Source organism: Bos indicus, chromosome 12, assembly GCF_029378745.1.
Source record: "Bos indicus isolate NIAB-ARS_2022 breed Sahiwal x Tharparkar chromosome 12, NIAB-ARS_B.indTharparkar_mat_pri_1.0, whole genome shotgun sequence".
In the NCBI taxonomy this organism is placed as follows: Eukaryota; Metazoa; Chordata; class Mammalia; order Artiodactyla; family Bovidae; genus Bos; species Bos indicus.
Window position 1 is genome coordinate 60,913,391 of NC_091771.1, and position 21,797 is coordinate 60,935,187.

A 21,797-nucleotide genomic window follows, 5' to 3' on the forward strand; every position below is an offset into this window, starting at 1 on the left:
AAGTTTCTGGGAAGCCTCATAAATAAATCCTCCACAGGCTAAAATATCCAATACACAGATTGTGCTTGAAATTGTGAAAGACATCTCCTTGACCACATGATAGTATTATTTGGTGTGGCATATGAAATATGAAGGACTTCCTAGGTGGTGCCTAGTGGTAAAGAACCTGCCTGCCAATGCAGGAGAAATGAGAGACATGGGTTCAATCCCTGGGTTAGGAAGATTCCCTGGAGGAGGGCATGGCAACCCACTCCAGTATTCTTGCCTGGAGAATCCCATAGACAGAGGACCCTGGCAGGCTACAGCCCACAGAGTCACAAACAGTCAGACACAACTGAAGCAATTTAGCACACATGCATGAAATACGAAAATTTTCATGGTCTGATCCCTGAATATTCAACTTCAGCTCTGCAGTGTTTCATGTACTCTATGTTATCTGAACATTTTAAATAACTGATTCTTTAAGGTTACCTCTACAGGCCTCATTCCACTTTCTAAACCCTTTTTTTCTCATTAGCTGACAAATGAGAAGTCCTACTTAGTCAAGAGATATTGCAAATGAAACATGAAATTTCCCCCAATTTTCTTCACCATTAGATCTATTAGACTATAACCATAATATTTTAGTTACAGTTCAGTGGCATCTTTTAAAATAATGAATTTTAATAATTCTTAAATATGATATTAAGCATCCACTTGTAATAGTCATCTTTTTCTGTGTAAGAACTTGACCAGATTCATCTTTGAATCCTTAAAATAGGACAATAGTTGTTGCAAATTTTCTGTTAAGACTGTACATTTTAGTAAAAGAAGTTAATTCTTGTAAATGTAAACTGATTCTTAGAATATATAATTGTATTATCTATCTAATGAGCATTCCTTTGTGCATACACATGTGTGTGTGTGTGTGTGTATATATATATATATATATATATATCCAATATGATTTTAAAATTTTTTTCTAGTTTTTTTAGCTTTATTTTAGTTTTATTTTTTAATAAATACAGTTTCTATGTAAAATATCCTGCAATTTTCTTATGTCTAAGCTTCAGCATTTCTATTTTTCTTTCAACAGTCTTAGATATTAAAATATTAGTACACATTATGTCTTCAGAAAGTGTTTTCTGTTTGTCCATTGCAGTTGCCACTTCTTTTTCTTACCCAGCACTCCACTGAGAAGCTATAACTTGCTTTCCAGTATTAAACTCATTATCATTTGTCTTAAAGAGGTTCTCTGAAATATTTCAAATATATTTTCACATTGCTAGTAGTTTCCATATTATAGATCTCTCAATGAGCTTTTAAAATAATGTTACATTAAGCTAAATTGACTCTTTTCTGACATAAAAACACAGATTGTATTGTTGACTGATATAATTTAGAGAAGAAATATCTGTGATGTCATTTCACATATTATAAAAAGATTATCTTGAATAATAAGAAAAATCTCATCTCCATTATAGAAACGGACGTTGTAGATATATATTTATTTTTGTTAAGAGAATTTGTGATGAAGTTTCAAAAATGATAACAAACCTCATCAACTATGGTAAGTGAAAAGATTTTTGTTTCATTTCTCAAATGTTTATCTCAGTAAAATATATACATGAAATGGGAGAAGACGGAGACAAAGAGAGCAAAAGCCACTAAAAAGAAGCATTTAGAAGGCAAAAAATATAATTCAAAATTTTAAATATTTCCTGAAGTGAGAAAACAATATCTGAACACTATACAATTTAGAAGCTGATTATTTTAATTGATAGTTTGTTTTATATCATAGTTTATGGTTAAGTCAAATTGCTTAAATAAATTGTCTGTATTGTGAAAACGATCACCTAGGTGATTTTGCCATTTAACTGTTTTAGTAACAGAAATATGAATGCTTTGTGCTCTGTTTATGCATTCATGGTATATTAGTGGTTAGGACTCATTGAGGTATAAAGGTATTGAACATAAAAATTACAGTCTACTTTATAAAATATAATTACAAAGCAGCTCTCCAATAACCTGAGAGTATGTGCCGTTACTGCGAAGACCACACTTACACAAAAAGGAATGATATTATTGACTAGAGTGCGTAGGAAGAGTTATTGTTACTCTCAGCTGCCTAGGGTCATCTATGACCAAATAAACAAAGAAATACAATGTATTATCAGAATTACATTCAAAGTGATTACGTTGTTATGGAAATACTGTCACCTATGAATAGTCTTCACTGGATAGCTTAAAATCTCTATTTCATAGTCTAGGTTTATATGAATGTGGGTCATCCTTTAAATATGATATGACAAAAATGAGAAATGGATAAAAAACTAGGAATTATCCTAAATTTAGGTTACCTAGGATAATCTTTTTAACAACAGTATTTAATAAATGACTTAAATGTCACAGTACAACTATTTGACAGCATTTATGGCAATCCACTCCAGTATTCTTGCCTCAAGAATCCCATGGACAGGAGAGCCTGGCAGGTTACAGACACAGGGATGCAAAAGAGTAAGACACAACTTAGAGACTAAACAACGTAAGGCCTATTTTATTCATCTGATTTAGGCTTTTAACAGTTACAAAACAAATTATTAATAAATATATGGTCAGTTGGTTCATTTGCAATTATTTTCTCTCATTCTGAGAATTGTCTTTTCATCTTGTTTATAGTGTTCTTTGCTATTCAAAAGCTTTTAAATTTAACTAGTTCTCTTTTGTTTATTTTTGTTTTTATTTCCATTACTCTGAAGGTGGGTCAAGGAGAATCCTGCAGTGATTTATGTCAAAGAGTGTTGTGCTGATGTTTTCCTCTAAGAGGTTTATAGTTTCTGGCCTTACATTTAGGTCTTTAATCCATTCTGCGTTTATTTTTGTGTGTGGTGTGTGTGAATTAGGAAGTATTCTAACTTCATTCTTTTACATGTAGCTGTCCAGTTTTCCCACCACCACTTACTAAACAGGCTGTCTTTTCTCCACTGTATATTCTTGCCTTCCTTGTCAAAAAAAGGTGCCCATAGGTGTGTGGGTTTATCTTTGAGCTTTCTCTCTTGTTCCATTGATCTATACTTCTGTTTTTGTACCAGTACAGTACTGTGTTAATTGCTGTTACTTTGTATTATAGTCTGAAATCAGGAAAGCTGATTTCTCCAGCTACTTTTTTCTTTCTCAAGATTGCTTTGGCTGTTAAGAGTCTTTTGTGTTTCCATACATATTGCACATTAATTTTGTTGTTCTAGTTCTGTGAAAAATGCCATTTGTAATTGGCATTACAAGGATTGCAATAAATTTGTACATTGTTTTGGGTAGTATGATCATTTTCATGACATTGATTGTTCCAATCCAAGAACATGATATATCTCTCTATCTGTTTATATTGTTTTTTATTTATTTCATCAGTGTCATAGTTCTTTACATACAGTGTCTTTTGCCTCCTTAGGTAGATTTATTCATGGGTATTTTATTATTTTTGTTGAGATAGTGAATGGGATTGTTTCCTTCTCATTCTGATTTTTTGTTGTTAGTGTATAGGAATGGAAGGGATTTCTGTGTATTAATTTTGTATCCAGTGATGTTACTATTAATAAATTCATTTATTAGTTTTAATAATTTTCTTGTGGTATCTTTAGGGTTTTCTATGTATAGCATCATGTCATCTGCAAAGAGTGAGAGTTTTATTTCTTATTTTCCAATCTGGATTCCTTTTATTTCTTTTTTTTTTTTTCTCTAAGACTGTTGTGGCTAGGCTTTCCAAAACTATGTTGAATAATGATGGTGAGAGTGGGCACCCCTGTCTTGTCCCTGATCTTAGAGGAAATGCTTTCTCTTCAGAATATACAAACAGCTCATGCAGCTTAATGTCAGAAAAACAAACAACCCAATCAAAAATGAGTGGAAGACCTAAACAGACATTTCACCCAAGATGACATAATAACAAACACATGAAAAGATGCTCAATATTGTTCATCATTACAGAAATGCAAATCAAAACTACAATGGGGCATCACCTCACACTAGTCATAATGGCTATCACCAAAATATCTACAAACAATACATGCTGAAGAGGATGTGTAGAAAAGGGAACCCTCTTGCCCTCCTGTGGGAATGCAAATGGATATAGCCACCATGGAGAACATTATGGAGATTCCTTTAAAACCAGGAATAAGACTACCATATGACCCAGCAATCGTACTACTGGGCATAGACCTTGAGAAAACATAATTCAAAAAGACACCTGTGCCACAATGTTCATGGCAGCACTGTTTATAATAACCAGGACATGAAAGCAACCTAGATGTCCATCAACAGATGAATGGATAAAGAAGTGTGTTACATATAAACAATGGAATATTACTCAGCAATAAAAAGGAACAAATTTGAGTCAGTTGAACTGAGGTGGACAAACCTAGAGCCTCTTATAGAGTGAAGTACATCAGAAAGATAAAAATAATATTGTATATTAATGTATATGTATGGTATCTAGACAAATCGTACTGATGAACTTATCTGCAGGGAAGGAATTGAGATGCAGATATAAAGAATGGAACTGTGACACAACAGGGGAAGGAGAGGATGGGACAAATTGAGAGAGCAGCATTGAAATATATACAATACCATGTGTAAAACATAGCTACTGGGAAGCTGCTGTATAACACATGGAGTTTGGACTGGTGCTCTCTGATAATCTGTTGGGAGGTGGGAGGGAGTCTTAAGAGGGAGGGAATGTATGCATACTTATGGTTGATTCACATTGTTGTATGGCAGAAATAAACACAACATTCTAAAACAATGATCCTCCAATTAAAAATTTTAAAGGAAAACTATTTAATAAAGCCAAAATACAATGAGTTTCTTAACTTTAAACTGAAATGGCTTTCTGTGAGCAATATAACCTGAAAGAATTCAATATATTAATATATTAAAATGTTTGTTTTAAATATTCTTTTAAAAATATTTAAAACACATACATGAGTCAGGCATTTTTTAATACTTTGTAATTATAAGGCAGTAACACTTTTGGTTTCAAGATATTGTCTATCAGGAGGCTGAAAGATACAACACAAGTTATAATATAGTGTGATGTTATAAACCATTAGCATATATAATGTGCCATCAAAGTATTGAGGAAAAGAGTTAACTTGGTTTCTTGGGGGATTCAAGAAGGATTTGGTGTTGCTGAACTGGATTTTGAAGGATGAGAAGTACTTAGTCCAGAAAATAAAGGGGAAACCAATCTAGGTATAAAGAAAAATACTATACTTTGTCAAATGTAAGAATAAACTTCTTTAAATACTGACAGTTGATTATTTTCTAAATATGTGTCCCACTTACACAATAAAGAAACATAAGTCTCTCCAATATTTAAATCTATTTGAATACTTAAAATTTTCTAAAGAGTTCATTAAAATTATGCCTAAGATATTTGGTCCACTAAAAGTTCTAAATCTTTAAACAAAAAACCTACATGCAACGTTACAATGAATATGAAATAGTAAACTTGCAATATTATTAACTGAGTGTAATAATTATTGATTCTAACTGAATGAATATACCAATTTTTGCCTTAATTTTTTTTTTTACCTTTTAGTTTTGCTGTTGTAAGAGAAACCCAAGTAAGACACTAAGTGTTGCGAGAGGGCCTCAGAAGGCAGACACACTGAAACCATACTCACAGAAAACTCGTCAATCTAATCACATGGACCACAGCCTGGTCTAACTCAGTGAAACTAAGCCATGCCCTGTGGGGCCACCTAAGATGGGCGGGTCATGGTGGAGAGGTATGACAGAATGTGGTCCACTGGAGAAGGGAATGGCAAACCATTTCAGTATTCTTGCCTTGAGAACCCCATAGATAGTATGAAAAGGCATAGGATACTGAAAGAGGAACTCTCCAGGTTGGTAGGTGCCCAATTGCTACTGGAGATCAGTGGAGAAATAACTCCAGAAAGAATGAAGGGATGGAGCCAAAGAAAAACAATACCCAGTTGTGGATGTGACTGGTGATAGAAGCAAGGTCCGATGCTGTAAAGAGCAATATTGCATCGGAACCTGGAATGTCAGGTCCATGAATCAAGTCAAATTGGAAGTGGTTAAACAGGAGATGGCAAGAGTGAACGTCAACATTCTAGGAATCAATGAAATAAAATGGCCTGGATTGGGTGAATGTAACTCAGATGACCATGATATCTACTACTCCAGGCAGGAATCACTTGGAAGAAATGAAGTAGCCATCATGGTCAACAAAAGTCTGAAATGCAGTACTTGGATGCAATCTCAAAAATGACAGAATGGTCTCTGTTCCTTTCCAAGGCAAACCATTCAATATCACAGTAATCGAAGTCTATGCCCCAGCCAGTAACACTGAAGAAGGTGAAGCTGAACGGTTCTATGAAGACCTACAAGACCTTTTAGAACGAACACACAAAAAAGATCTCCTTTTCATTATGGGGGACTGGAATGCAAAAGTAGGAAGTCAAGAAACACCTGGAGTAACAGGCAAATTTGACCTTGGAATATGGAATGAAGCAGGGCAAAGGCTAATAGAGTTTTGCCAAGAGAACTCACTGGTCATAGCAAACACCCTCTTCAAACAACACAAGAGAAGACTCTACACATGGACATCACCAGATGGGCAACACCAAAATCAGATTGATTATGTTCTTTGCAGCCAAAGATGGAGAAGCTCTATACAGTCAGCAAAAACAAGATTGGGAATTGACTGGCTCAGATCATGAATTCCTTATTGCCAAATTCAGACTTAAATTGAAGAAAGTAGGGAAAACCACTAGACCATTCAGGTATGACCTAAATTAAATCCTTATGATTATACAGTGGAAGAGAGAAATAGATTTAAGGGACTAGATCTGATAGATAGACTGCCTGATGAACTATGGATGGAGGTTTGTGACATTGTACAGAAGACAGGGATCAAGACCATTCCCATGGAAAAGAAATGCAAAAAAGCAAAATGGCTGTCTGGGGAGGCCTTACAAATAGCGGTGAAAAGAAAAGAAGCGAAAAGCAAAGGAGAAAAGGAAAGATATAAGCATCTGAATTCAGAGTTCCAAAGAATAGCAAGAAGAGATAAGAAAACCTTCTTCAGCGATCAGTGCAAAGAAATAGAGGAAAAAAAACAGAATGGGAAAGACTAGAGATCTCTTCAAGAAAATTAGAGATACCAAGGGAACATTTCATGCAAAGAAGGGCTCGATAAAGGATAGAAATGTTATGGACCTAACAAAAGCAGAAGATATTAAGAAGAGTTGGCAAGAATATACAGAAGAAGTGTACAAAAAAGATCTTCACGACCAAGATAATCATGATAGTGTGATCACTCACCTAGAGCCAGACATCCTGGAATGTGAGGTCAAGTGGGCCTTATAAAGCATCACTACTAGCAAAGCTAGTGGAGGTGATGGAATTCCAGTGGAGCTATTTCAAATCCTGAAAGATGATGCTGTGAAAGTGCTGCACTCAATATGCCAGCAAATCTGGAAATCTCAGCAGTGGCCATAGGACTGGAAAAGGTCAGTTTTCATTCCAATCCCAAAGAAAGGCAATGCCAAAAAAGGCTCAAACTACTGCACAATTGCACTCATCTCACAAGCTAGTAAAGTAATGCTCAAAATTCTCCAAGCCAGGCTTCAGCAATATGTGAACCATGAACTTCCTGATGTTCAAGCTGATTTTAGAAAAGGTAGAGGAACCAGAGATCAAATTGCCAACATCCTTTGGATCATTGAAAAAGCAAGAGAGTTCCAGAAAAACATCTATTTATGCTTTCTTGACTATATCAAATCCTTTGACTGTGTGGATCACAATAAACTGTGGAAAATTCTGAAAGAGATGACAATACCAGACCACCTGACCTGCCTCTTGAGAAACATATATGCAGGTCAGGAAGCAACAGTTAGAACTGGACATGGAATAACAGACTGGTTCCAAATAGGAAAAGGAGTACATCAAAGCTGTTTATTGTCACCCTGCTTATTTAACTTATATGCAGAGTACATCATGAGAAACACTGGGCTGGAGGAAGCACAGGCTGAAATCAAGATTGCCAGCAGAAATATCAATAACCTTAGATATGCAGATGACACCACCCTTATGGCAGAAAGTGAAGATGATCTACAAAGCCTCTTGATGAAATTGAAAGAGGAGAGTGAAAAAGTCAGCTTAAAGCTCAACATCCAGAAAATGAAGATCAAGGCATCTGGTCCTATCACTTCATGGGAAATAGATGGGGAAACATTGGAAACAGTGTCAGACTTTATTTTGGGGGCTCCAAAATTACTGAAGATTCTGATTTGCAGCCATGAAATTAAAAGATGCTTACTCCTTGGAAGGAAAGTTATGACCAACCTAGATAACATATTCAAAAGCAGAGACATTACTTTGCCAACAAAGGTCCATCTAGTCAAGGCTTTGGTTTTTCCTGTGGTCATGTATGATGTGAGAGTTGGACTGTGAAGAAAGCTGAGTGCCGAAGAATTGATGCTTTTGAACTGTGGTGTTGGAGAAGACTCTTGAGAGTCCCTTGGACTGCAAGGAGATCCAACCAGTCCATTCTAAAAGAGATCAGTCCTGGGTGTTCTTTGGATGGACTGATGCTAAAGCTGAAACTCTAGTATTTTGGCCACCTCATGCGAAGAGTTGACTCATTGGAAAGACTCTGATGCTCAGAGGGATTGGGGACAGGAGGAGAAGCGTATGACAAAGGATGACATGGCTGGATGGCATCCCCAACTCGATGGATGTAAGTTTGAGTGAACTCCGGGAGTTGGTGATGGACACGGAGGCCTGGCGTTCTGAAATTCATGGGGTCACAAAGAGTCGGACATGACTGAGCGACTGAACTGAACTGAACTGAACTGATACCTAGTCCTCAGATCAGATCAGTCGCTCAGATATGTCCGACTCTTTGCGACCCCATGAATCGCAGGACGCCAGGCCTCCCTGTCCATCACCAACTCCCGGAGTTCACCAGACTCACGTCCATCGAGTCAGTGATGCCATCCAGACATCTCATCCTCTGTCGTCCCCTTCTCCTCCTGCCCCCAATCCCTCTCAGCATCAGAGTCTTTTCCAATGAGTCAACTCTTCGCATGAGGTGGCAAAATTACTGGAGTTTCTGCTTCAGCATCATTCCTTCCAAAGAAATCCCAGTGCTGATCTCCTTCAGAATGGACTGGTTGGATCTCTTGCAGTCCAAGGGACTCTCAAGAGTCTTCTCCAATACCACCGTTCCTAGATTCCCACAAATCAAAAATAAAGTAAAACAAAACAAAAATAGCAGACAATGCAAAATCCGATGTATTCCTCGTAAAATCTTGCTCTATTGACAGGTACTTGCTTATCAGTTCAAGGACATCCCAAGGGTTGTGTATCTTTTATCACAATATTTTGTAACATAATGGTATACTTTAATCCTATTATTATCCCACTAGCTATAAAACTTTATTTTAAAATGTACATATTCTTTGTTAATAATTTATTGTAATTTGTAGAGCTATTAGAAAATTTCATCACATAAAATAAGGGGTTCAGTGTGCAAAGTTGTCTTCTTTTCAGGATATTTTAAGGTCCAGTCAAAACTGACTGGCTTATTCACACATCTTATGTAATTATTTTTACTTATGTAATAAAAGAAGAACATATTGAAGCATAGACTACCATATATTTTACAAAGGAAATGAAAATACCTATAGCATTTCACTATTTAATAAAATAAAAAGTACAGACATATGATTATAATCAAACTCTGCATTATCACTGCCTTACATCTATATATTGACAATTTTCTGTAGAATATCTTTGTGAAACCATGAGGTTCTTCTAAGTTACTTTACTTGTCCTGATTGACTTCATTTTCATTATTCTTGTTTGATGTTCCTGTTATTACATCTTACTGAAAAGAATCTCTTTAGCATTCTACTTTATCTTACAATTGCCTTGTATTTTCTTCAAAACATCTCTAGTTTTAATGGTAACAGCACATTTCTGACCCATCTTGGTTTTTCTTGCTTCAAGGCATAAAATCAACAACTGTCCAAGGATTTCTGGTTTCCTTAACAGCTAAAAATTTTAAGAATCATAATTGGGAAAACCAATGGTATTCCTGAGTTTGATAATGGGCAAAACAGTTTTGGCAGTTGACATTTGTTCCCCTTAACATTAATAGAATGAGAGAGTACATATTTTAAGGTAATGTATTGACAATTTATTTTGAACAACTTTTATTCCAGTATATAGTTGTATCACCCTTTAAGATTGCTTCTATTTTCATACCACGCATCTCTGAGGCCTATTAAAGCTGAGACTTGCATAGTAATAGGAAGAAAAGGGGGAGTTCTATAAGAATAGCCCCTTTGAGAAGGAAATGGCAACCTACTCCAGTATTCTTCCTAGGGAAATCCCATGGACAGAGGAGCCTAGCAGGCTACAGTTTGCTGCTGCTGCTGCCAAGTCACGTCTACGGGGTCACAAAAGAGTTGGACAGGACATAGCAGCTAAACAAGAACAATAAAGTACATAAAAGTAATATTGTTATTTCAGGGGGAAAAAAACTGCATGAGATTTTTACAAAGGGAAAATGTGTGACTTTTTTGTTCATCTCAAAAAAATTTGGTTTTGTTTCCACACATGCATGCACACATTGGTTTATTAGTATACTGTATTTAAAGTTTTGTTTTTTGTTTTTGTTCTTGTACTTTTTTTCCAGGTTCAATGGAAACTGTTTGATGGGAGGATGGCAAAAACAGATATCATTTTAAAATTTTGCTTTAGTTACTGAGATTAGCAGACATGAGATTAACTAGGCAAGGAATGAAGCATTAGCACAAGTTAATGAAGCACTAGCCCAGGTAAGGAGATGTGTTGTTAGACCAGAGTGATGGCAAGGTTAGCTAAGAAGCAAATTGATACAAGAAGTATTTAGAGGAGGAATCCAAAGTGATTTTTCACTTATTTTGATAAGTAGTCAGAAAGAAAAAAGGAAAAGCATGGTAAAAAGTAGGGTACCCTTCAAGTCTGAATGGTAAATACCACGTCTAAACCTTGTGGAACTGGGTTGATTCTGGTACATTTACGGAAATAGAAAACACTGGAAGAGGTGAAAGCTGTTTGTTTTGTCTTATTAACATTAATAGCCTTGAGATATGTTTAATTAGAATTGCCATTTTTGAATGTTCACATTAAGATACTATAATTTAACTTAGGAGGACTTCTTGAAGAAAATGAATCTTTGAAGGATATCAAGCACATAGTTTATCAGAAATGATAAGTTTTAACATTTTAAATGAAGAAAAAAGATTGTGAATACAGTTTTGGATATATTAAGTTGAGGTAGCAGTGAGATATTCATTTGAAGGCATCTAAAAGGCTCTTTATTATACAGCTCTGAATCAGAGACAAAGTCTCAGCAAAAGTTACATATTTAGAATTATTGGATTAGAGGTGATAATGAACATTTTAGGAGCAAATCAGATCACCTACCCATCATTCAGAGAGCAAAGAGGATGGGCATTTAGCTTAGACACAATCTAATATTTACAAGTCTAGTAAAGGAGCACAGAGAAGCGAGAGACATTGAGAATGAACAGCCCACAAAGTAGGAAGGAACCTGGAGGTGATTGTGCTCTAGAAGCAAATGGAAAGGTTGTTTCTCAAAAGGGAAGGAATGATCAACAGTATTAAATACTATTGCAAACTATGGTAAATGTGGAATTAATTAGATTAATGACAATATGATAGTCATTGGTGATTATGCCAAAAAATGCATTTAGTGAGTTATTGGAGGCAAAGTTGAGTCTAACTTGACTTAACAAATGATTAGAATGTAAAACGTTAGATATACGTAGAAATTACTTTGGCTGGGAAAGATATGAAATAGTAGTTGCTAAAAGAAAACTAGGATTAAAGGAACAATTCATTCTGTCTTTTCATTATCAACATTGGTAACCTTGAAATATGCTCACATTAGAATTCTCATTTTGAATGCTCACATCAAGATATACTGTAATCCAATTAATGAGGACTTCTTGGGGAAATTAAACAGATAGCAATCACAGAATTTGTCAGAAGTGATAGATTTTGACATTTTAAATGAAGGGAAAATTATAGGCAAAGTGTAAAGTGTGGTGTGTTCATAAAAAATAGCAAATATTTGTTTATTAGTAATATATTTTATAAATATAATAGCATCAAAGGGGGCATTCATAAATTACTCAGAAGTATGAAAATAAGTTTAAAATTAATAAATATATTGGTTAGTAACCTGTTTTAGATTATATTATTTCAATATATATCATTTATTTGTAAACACAGTATGTTCAAGTCTGTGAGTAACTAGAGAATAAAGGCTTTTTTCAGGAATATTTTATTCACTTCCATAAATACAATGCTGAACTGGATATGTATATTTTAACAAGTGCAATGCAATATCTTTTACTGATATTGGTTTTATTTCCTTTACCAAGAGAGAGAGTGATGAAAGGATGTGCTGCAGGCAATGGCGATGTCAAGAGAAGACAGACAATCACCACCCAGAAAACAAGTGGACATTTTCTTGTTGACTTTTGTCTCTTCTGTCAGAAAAATTCCACTGAGGTTTCAGACTTTCAAAATATTCAACACGATATTTTCAAAATGGCTAACAGTGACACAGAACACAGTTTAAAGTATGAAATTTTTCAAGTTTCTGATTTCTATATCTCACCATTAACTTCATTCACTCAAAATACAAAGATGATTGCCTGACTTGAATATTCTTCTGAATTGTCATTTTGCTTTAAAAATCAAACATGTCCATCCAATTAAAACATAAATTAAAATCGGAAAAAAATAAAGTTATTTGACCAAGAAACACCAATGTGTGATAAGCATAGCAGATGAAACTGAGGTAGGGAACACTATATTTACATACTCTCCAAATACCTCCACACAAATATTTATTAATTACAAAGAAAAAAATGGGAAATTTATGGTGGAGAATCCTATCAGGTATCATCTTACTCAAAAGATCAATGTTATCATCTGTAATTTGACTAATAAACATCACGTGCTACCCAGCAGGAGACCATCCATGAAGAGCATGTTACTAATGTGATATCTCAAATGCATACATCCCAAATCTGCCCATGAGGAAGAATGGGCAAACCTATTTTTGTGGGCTCCAAAATCACTGCAGACAGTGATTGCAGCCATGAAATTAAAAGACGCTTACTCCTTGGAAGGAAAGTTATGACCAACTTAGATAGCATATTAAAAAGCAGAGACATAATTTTGCCAACAAAGGTCCATCTAGTCAAGGCTATGGTTTTTCCAATAGTCACGTATGGATGTGAGAGTTGGACTGTGAAGAAAGCTGAGCGCCAAAGAATTGATGCTTTTGAACTGTGGTGTTGGAGAACACGCTTGAGAGTCCCTTGGACTGCAAAGAGATCCAGCCAGTCCATTCTGAAGGAGATCAGCCCTGGGATTTCTTTGGAAGGAATGATGCTAAAGCTGAAACTCCAGTACTTTGGCCACCTCATGCGAAGAGTTGACTCATTGGAAAAGACCCTGATGCTGAGAGGGATTGGGGGCAGGAGGAGAAGGGGATGACAGAGGATGAGATGGCTGGATGGCATAACCAACTCAAATGACATGGGTTTGAGTGAACTCCAGGAGTTGGTGATGGACAGGGAGGCCTGGCGTGCTGCAATTCATGGGGTCGCAAAGAGTTGGACACAACTGAACGACTGAACTGAACTGAAGCTAAGGCGCATTCTACAAAATGACTGCCCTGTTTCCTTGATCTTCTTCAGGAAAGTTAAGGGCATCAAACTCAAGCAACGACTTAGTAGCTGCTCCATGTCAAGGTGGGGAGAAAGCTATGGCAAGTGGGTACAACTTATGATCCCAAATGAGGTCCTTTAGTTACAAAGACCATGTCTGGGGCATTTGGAAAAGTGGTATGGGATATCTTGGGGAAGGGTATGTAGGGATTCTTGCTACTTTTCTGTAAGTTAAATAAAAAAAATTTTTTTTAAGAAAAAATAGTCAAACATATACCATTCATTTAGTCCTCTGACAGCATATGTCAAAGGTCTTGTTTCAAGATAAAATACACTAATTTTCTCTGTTGTATGAAATATTTTAGATTTTTAAATTTATCTGATGATTACTTAGTTGATGTCATAAAGTGAAAAAAATTTTTTAAAAACTGGTTGAAAAAAATGAAAAAAAAACTGGTTGATTGTCTAATAAAGGTCTTTGCTACATTGGTTTCTGTAAAAATAATCAACTCTATTTAAGATATATTTTGATATTTCTTATTTTTTATATTTTCTTGTTAAATGTTTCTTTCTATGATTATTTTGGAAACAAATATTTGCCAGTTAATCTCTAATGTAGAAAAAGTTTTTTACATGATAAATAGGAGAAAATTTTTTATTAATTTTTAATCAATCAGATGAATGAAAACAAATACAACTTAATATTAGGGCACAGAATTATAATTTGCTTAACTTGTAGCCTATCCTTAGAATACTTAAATGTAACCTTGAAAATAAATGTCAAAGACTTGTGCAAAAGTCAATTAATTTTAACATCAACTTTTCTTTCTTTTTTTTTTTTTTTGGCAGCACTGCATGGCATATGGGATCTTAGTTCTCCAACCAGGGATAGCCTCCATGTCCCCTACATTGGAAGCATGAAGTCTTAACCACTGTACCACCAGGTGAGTCCCTAGCACCTACTTTTTAAAATTTTAAAGCACTTACCACTCTAAAGTAACAACTATATATCACTTATCCTCTGCATTTATTTTCTGATAATTAATGAGAGCTTTGTCTTTCCTACCAAATCATGAACTCTTGATCTTCAAATGGGTTCTAATGGGAAATTTTTGATTCAAGGAGGTATAGTTAGCAGGAGAAAAGTCATTTCTGGGCTAATTTTTATTTAAAATCATTCAAAATTAATGTATTATATCTAAAGGATCTGAATAACATTGTTAACTAGAATAAAATATTTTAATTTAGTATTTTGAATCACCAAAGGAGTACAGATTGAGAAAATATATGAGTGTTTTACAACTAAGATGTTTTTGGTTTAAAAAATGAGTTTGCTAGATTAAAAGGATAAAGTATAAAAATAGCGGTATCTAATTATGGATCAACATGTAAAGGCAAGTTATGGGTGACTGAATTCCTTGACTTAAATAATTTGGGGGCAGTGGAAATTTAGTATAATTTTACTTTAGCTAAATTTGTTTTGCAATATTAGTTTCAGAAAAATAGGTGGTAATAATTCAAGCATGATATATTTGATTCCAAGTCATGAATATACAAAAGTTTCATAAGGTTTGATAAACTTGAATTGAGCAGGGGAATTTTAAAAAAGGAAAATGTTGCATGAACAGCCAAAATTGTTAAAGGTTTTAGTAAAAAGAAAATCCAAGAATGGTGGTGTCATTATACTATGGAAGAACAAGTAGGATCTTTGCTGACTAGAAAGTATGGAAATGACATATTTCTGGATGAAAGGAAATTAAATAACCACTATCTGCTTAACAAGTGACAAGCATTTAATGAATATCTTCTTAAAATTATAACACTGTGTTGGTTCTATGGAGGACAAACTATATAAAATGTGCTCATTTTAGAGTTAGGATAAGCAGGAAAATTAAAATAGATTTAATTATTCAGTGAAGACTTATTGAGAGCCTATTTTATGTCACACTATTGGTAAGGATCTGAACATTACTGAATATGTTCATTTCCATAAAGTGCATCAAGTTCAGTAAAGGATATAAATAAAGTAAGAATAAGTAAATAAAAGAAGCACAAGGACTATTATATTAGACAAGGTAAGATGGGCTCTAAAGGACAACATCAGGGCAGAAGTAGGGTACCAAAGTTATTTCACAATTGCTATCAGGAAGAAGCTAATTCAGTCATTCAAAATGTTTGCCTATTATCTATCAGACATTGCATTAGAATAATATTTAACTTTCTAGTTGTCTCAGCCTTTATAGAGAGTTTTCACTCTGCTAGTTGCTCCATATTCTTATCAACATTTGGTGCTGTTAGTGTTTTGGAATTTGGTTACTCCAATAGGTATATAGTGGTATCACCTTATAGTTTTAATTTGCAATCTCTAATGACTCATGTGATGCTGAACATGTTTATGTATGCTTATTTGACATCTGTGTATCTTCAGTGAGTTGTTGAGCCACAACTTTTCACCTCTGCTGTTATGCCAAAAAATTAGCTATAGCTTGGGTTCCAATAAGACTTTACCTACAAACACTGAAATTTGAATTTCATAAAATTTCTATGTTTCACTAAGTATGATCCTTCTTTTAATTTTTTTCACCATAATTTAAAAAGAAAAATGTAAAGACAATTCTCAGCTTTCAAATGGAACAAAAGGAGAACTGATCTCTGAGTCTTAGTGTGCTGAATTCTGGCCTTAATCATTTATCTAGACAACAGCTGGAGGCAGGAAAAAAAAAGATTTAAAAGACAGTAGAAAATATGGTTACTCCAAGTGGTTGAAGTAGGTGGAAAAGTAAGAATATTTAAGAATTATAACCAGCTATAACTCTTATTATTCTAGTTTTAAAATAGTTTTTACTACGCTATATCATGATAGGTCCATTGCATACTTGATCGAGAAGTATTAATAGAATAAGCAGCATCTGTAATAGGTTTGGAAATATACAAGAATAAGCTGGAAAGAGAAAGCAAGGAAAAATACAAACAGTCTTTGGAAAATTTAAAGAATCAGTTCAGTTCAGTTCAGTCGCTCAGTTGTGTCCGCCTCTTTGAGACCCCATGAATCGCAGCACGTCAGGCCTCCCTGTCCATCACCAACTCCCGGAGTTCAGTCAGACTCAGGTCCATCGAGTCAGTGATGCCATCCAGCCATCTCATCCTCTGTCGTCCCCTTCTCCTCCTGCCCCCAATCCCTCCCAGCATCAGAGTCTTTTCCAATGAGTCAACTCTTCACATGAAGTGGCCAAAGTAATCAAGTGTTAATTTAGATGGTATTATTTGTAAGATCCTAGGATATATTATTGAAAAAATAAGTGGAGAGGAAGAATGTACATAAGAAATACAATAGGAAGTCTCAATATTTCATGATTTATGGGATTGTAAAGGATGGTGGAATTTTGTTATGCAGTAATAGAGGAAAACACTGTAGATAAAGACAATTCCATGAATAACCATGAGAGACTATTAATGTGAGTGTATGTATGTTAATATGAATTAATCTTGTTCTTCTGTTACATTACATTTTACAGTCACAGCCCACATTTATAATTAAGGATATGGGCTCCCTGAATGGTTGAGCATTAATTATGTTTATATTCAGTACCATGACCAGGTGTAATTCAGTAAATTATTGAGACTTAAGTAAATTCAATTATTTTAATATGTTTTTGTGAAGACCCTATTATAAGACTGGTATGTTTCTCATTATTAAGTTACAGATAGAAGTTAAGTACACAGTCTTGATTTCAGAAAGTTTACAAACTATTTTCAGAAGTCAGAAGACCTTAAAGTACAATGTGACTGATACTAAATCAAGAACATGGATAAAATGCAACACGGTCAATGAAGAAGGAAAGAACAGTTCTGCTCTAAACTGGGCAGAGGAAGGAGGTAGAAAAGTGAAACTGTTGGGCTAATGATGATACAATGTCTGGAAGTGATTTAATATTAAAAGTAAATATGGACTTCCCTGGGCGTCTAGTGGTTAAGAATCTGCCTGCCAATGAAGCAGACACAGGTTTGAGCCTTGGTCCAGGAAGATTCCACATGGCCTGGAGCAACTGAGCCCATGTGCCACAGCTACTGAGGCCTGCACACTCTAGAGCTTTCATGCTTCAAATACTGAAGTGCGGGGAGCGAGCTCCGCCCCTGGCAAAGGTCATGAGGAAGGAGGCTTGGCATACGCAAAGGCGGGATCAAGCCTCAGGAGTCTCCCTGGAAATTCTCGAGCAATCTACCCCCCAAACCAGAGTCTGCCTACTTTCTGCTTTGTGCTTTCACCTACACCTCTGACTTTACGGGGGGCTGTCCCCCACTACCTCTCTGAAAAAAGAGTTAGCTTACAGCTCCAGTTAATAATTCCTGGGTTGTGACAGTGTTTCAACCTACAAACTCCCTTGGAAGTCCTCTAGCCTGCCTGAATAGGTTTTTCCGGCCACATGTGATTGCTCAGAGCCTCCAAACTGTGAGAGGCATGAGATGTTCTAAACTGTCTAAATACAGATTCCTTTGAGCAGTCAAAAGATTGATTAGAAATTGTATTGGTGAAGGGATTTTCACTTGTTGGGCCAATATTTGCTGCTAAGTCTCCATATCCCTTACCTGCTGTGTCCCTGGCAGTGTATTGATTAATATAATTGGTGTAAGTAGTAGCTTTAATGTTTGTAACCTGGGACCCTTAATTCTTTTTCTTGTTATAGCCCACCACACCTTTGCTCTGTAGGATGCAACTTTATCTAATGCTTTTTGGAGGCTGGCGCCTGACTTTAGAATAATCACCTTTAGAGAAAAAGGCCTCCGGGCCAGAAGATGATGCAAATCACCTAAACTTTTGCATATGATAAGTTTGCAGGAAGAAAGCCAGGCTTACTGCATGACTCTACCCCTTCCCCCATTATCCTCTATGCATAACTTAAGGTATAAAAACTACTTTGGAAAATAAAGTGTGGGCCTTGTTCACCGAAACTTGGTCTCACCATGTCGTTCTTTCTCTTACATTCTGGCTGAATTATTCAGCCTCTTTTCTCCACTGAATTTCCTCACTGAGCTATCCTCATTCTATTACTCTTTATATCCTTAATTAACGTTTAATTAAGGAATTGTTTCCTGATCCTCGCTGACGCCATCCCCGCTTCAAATTCCCTGGATCCACCAGGGCTGGACCCCGGCACTGAAGTTCACGCATCCTAGAGCTCTTGGTCTGCAACAAGAGAAGCCACCACAGTGAGAAGACCATGCACCACAACTGGAGAAAGCCCCCATGCAACAATGAAGACCCAGTACAGCCAGAAATAGATAAATAAGCAAGCCACTAGATTTCCCAAAGCATTTTGTCTCAGCTCTACTCTGTAATTATGTTCATTACCTAGAGTGGAAAGTCATTTTACGTGTAGGTCAATTAAATGGCATTAAAACTTTAATTTGATACCTCTACTTGCAGGATATGAGATGAATTTCTCCTGATTCTTTAACCCTTAAGTTATCATTTTACTGAAGAAAAATTATTGCCTTTGTGGCAATTCTCTTTCTGTTCACTACATGGGAGAAAAATGTGATGTTCCACATAATTATGCCAACACATACTTCAAAGCTTACACTATATTTCAGTTCTATAGCTTATATAATTGCTTCCAATTTTAAACTGCTTAAGGCCAATTAAATGAATGATTATTACAATTTTATTATTTCAATTAACCTTTAGTAAACTTTCAAATATCTAAATTTTTCTTTATAATGCCTGATGATAGTAGGCCAATGTGAGCTAATTCTAACAAGTTTTGGGGAGAGTTTAAAAAATGTATTTGTGAAATAATGTGTGTGTATGTATATATATATATATATACATACACACACACACATACACACACACCTACTTCAATGATAACTAGGATTAAAGTGCTATCATATTGTATTTCATAGATGTTTGTTTTGTCTTTTTTACAAAAATATATATCTTTTCTTGCTATGGTAATGTAAGTAGGCAATTCAAACCTAAATGAAAATATGCATTTGCCGTTAAAAATGAAATCCCTCCAAATTCTACTGCAGTGTGAAGTAGGTGGATGAGCTGCAAGCTATTTAAACTTTTAAGGTTCTTTCCAATTACTCCATCTCTCTCTCTCTCTCTCTCTCTCTCTCTCTCTGTGTCTGTGTGTGTGTGTGTAGAGGGTGGATAATATTTCCTTAGTGTGCGGTTAAGACTGAAACTGTATATATCAAAATCATAATCATTTTCTTCTTTAAAAAAATTAAGCCCTGATATTTGGCTTCTGTCCTGTGAATTTGTTGATAGAACTAATGCTATACCTTCCGCAGACTTCATAATACCTTCTTCCTTCTAACTCAATCCAGCTTATATAAACATCTACATTAAGTGTGTATATATATATATATATATATATATATACACACACACACACATATATATAATACAATGAGTATATTTATACATATATATAATATCTTACAAATCACACGATTTAAATTAAAATGGTTTTTAATGTTCTAAATATTTTCAACAGAGAAGGGGTTAAAATATATATCCCCATACACACACACACACACACACACATATATATATGTATACACATACACATACATCAGAGAAGACGATGGCACCCCACTCCAGTACTCTTGCCTGGAAAATCCCATGGATGGAGGAGCTTGGTAGGCTGCAGTCCATGGGGTTGCAAAGAGTCGGATAGGACTGAGCAACTTCACTTTCACTTTTCACTTTCACGCACTGGAGAAGGAAATGGCAACCCACTCCAGTGTTCTTGCCTGGAGAATCCCAGGGACGGGGAAGCCTGGGAGGCTGCCGTCTATGGGGTCGCAAAGAGTCGGACATGACTGAAGCGACTTAGCAGCAGCAGCAGCATACACATACATCCCTAAATTGAATATTTGAATTTTGACATGTTATATTTGCTTTTTCTCATTTATCCCAAAACACCATCCTATAAAAACAAATTATGACCATTTCAATTCTTATGGACTCTGTGGGAGAGGGAGAGGGTGGGAAGATTTGGGAGAATGACATTGTAACATGTAAAATATCATGTAAGAAACGAGTTGCCAGTCCAGGTTCAATGCACGATACTGGATGCTTGGGGCTGGTGCACTGGGACGACCCAGAGGGATGGTATGGGGAGGGAGGAGGGAGGAGGGTTCAGGATGGGGAACACATGTATACCTGTGGTGGATTCATTTTGATGTTTGGCAAAACTAATACAATTATGTAAAGTTTAAAAATAAAATAAAATTAAAACCAAAAAAAAAAAAAAAGGAAAAAAAAAAAAAAAAAAAGCCAAAAAAAAAAAAAAAAAAAAAATGCATTTTTATACTTTTTTCTTGTGAAAAATGTTTCTATTGATTAGATACACTTCCCACTAAACAATGGTCAAAAATATAATCTTATACTTTGGTTTTTCTCATAATTCATGTTTATAGTCTAAGGTTTAGTGCACAGCTTTCAAAGTAATCATAAAGATGTAGTTAGAAATTTGGAAAAATCTCAGACATAAGTGATCTGTTAACTACTAGAATCTGAGTATTGGAAATGTGAAAATTAAAAACACTTTTGAACAGAACTGTTGAATAATAAACTCTGAAAACATATAAACTGTATAAGCAGTAAATAAATTAGAATGTAAAAATATGCAAGATTGAAAACTGTAGCAGTTATATAGTGGCATCACAATAGAAACATCAAAATATATGTGCCTGAAAGTACAAGATAGCAGAGTAAATCCAGAGCTTAAGAGTTACTTCTGAGAAAAATTAGGGTGAACAAACCATCTTAAAAGTTAGCCAAACCAAAAGTTAGCCCCCCCCCCCCAAAAAAAAGGATAAAAAGCAGCAGAAAAAATAGACTCATCAAATGCAGATAGTTAGCAAATATTTACTAGAATAATGGAGGCTTTGTGCTTTAGGGACGTAGCTCCAGATTCTGTAGTTTATAGAAACATAGGGCTTCCCTAGTAGCTCAGTTGGTAAAGAATCCGCCAGCAATGCAGGAAACCCCAGTTTGATTTCTGGGTGGGGAAGAGAAGG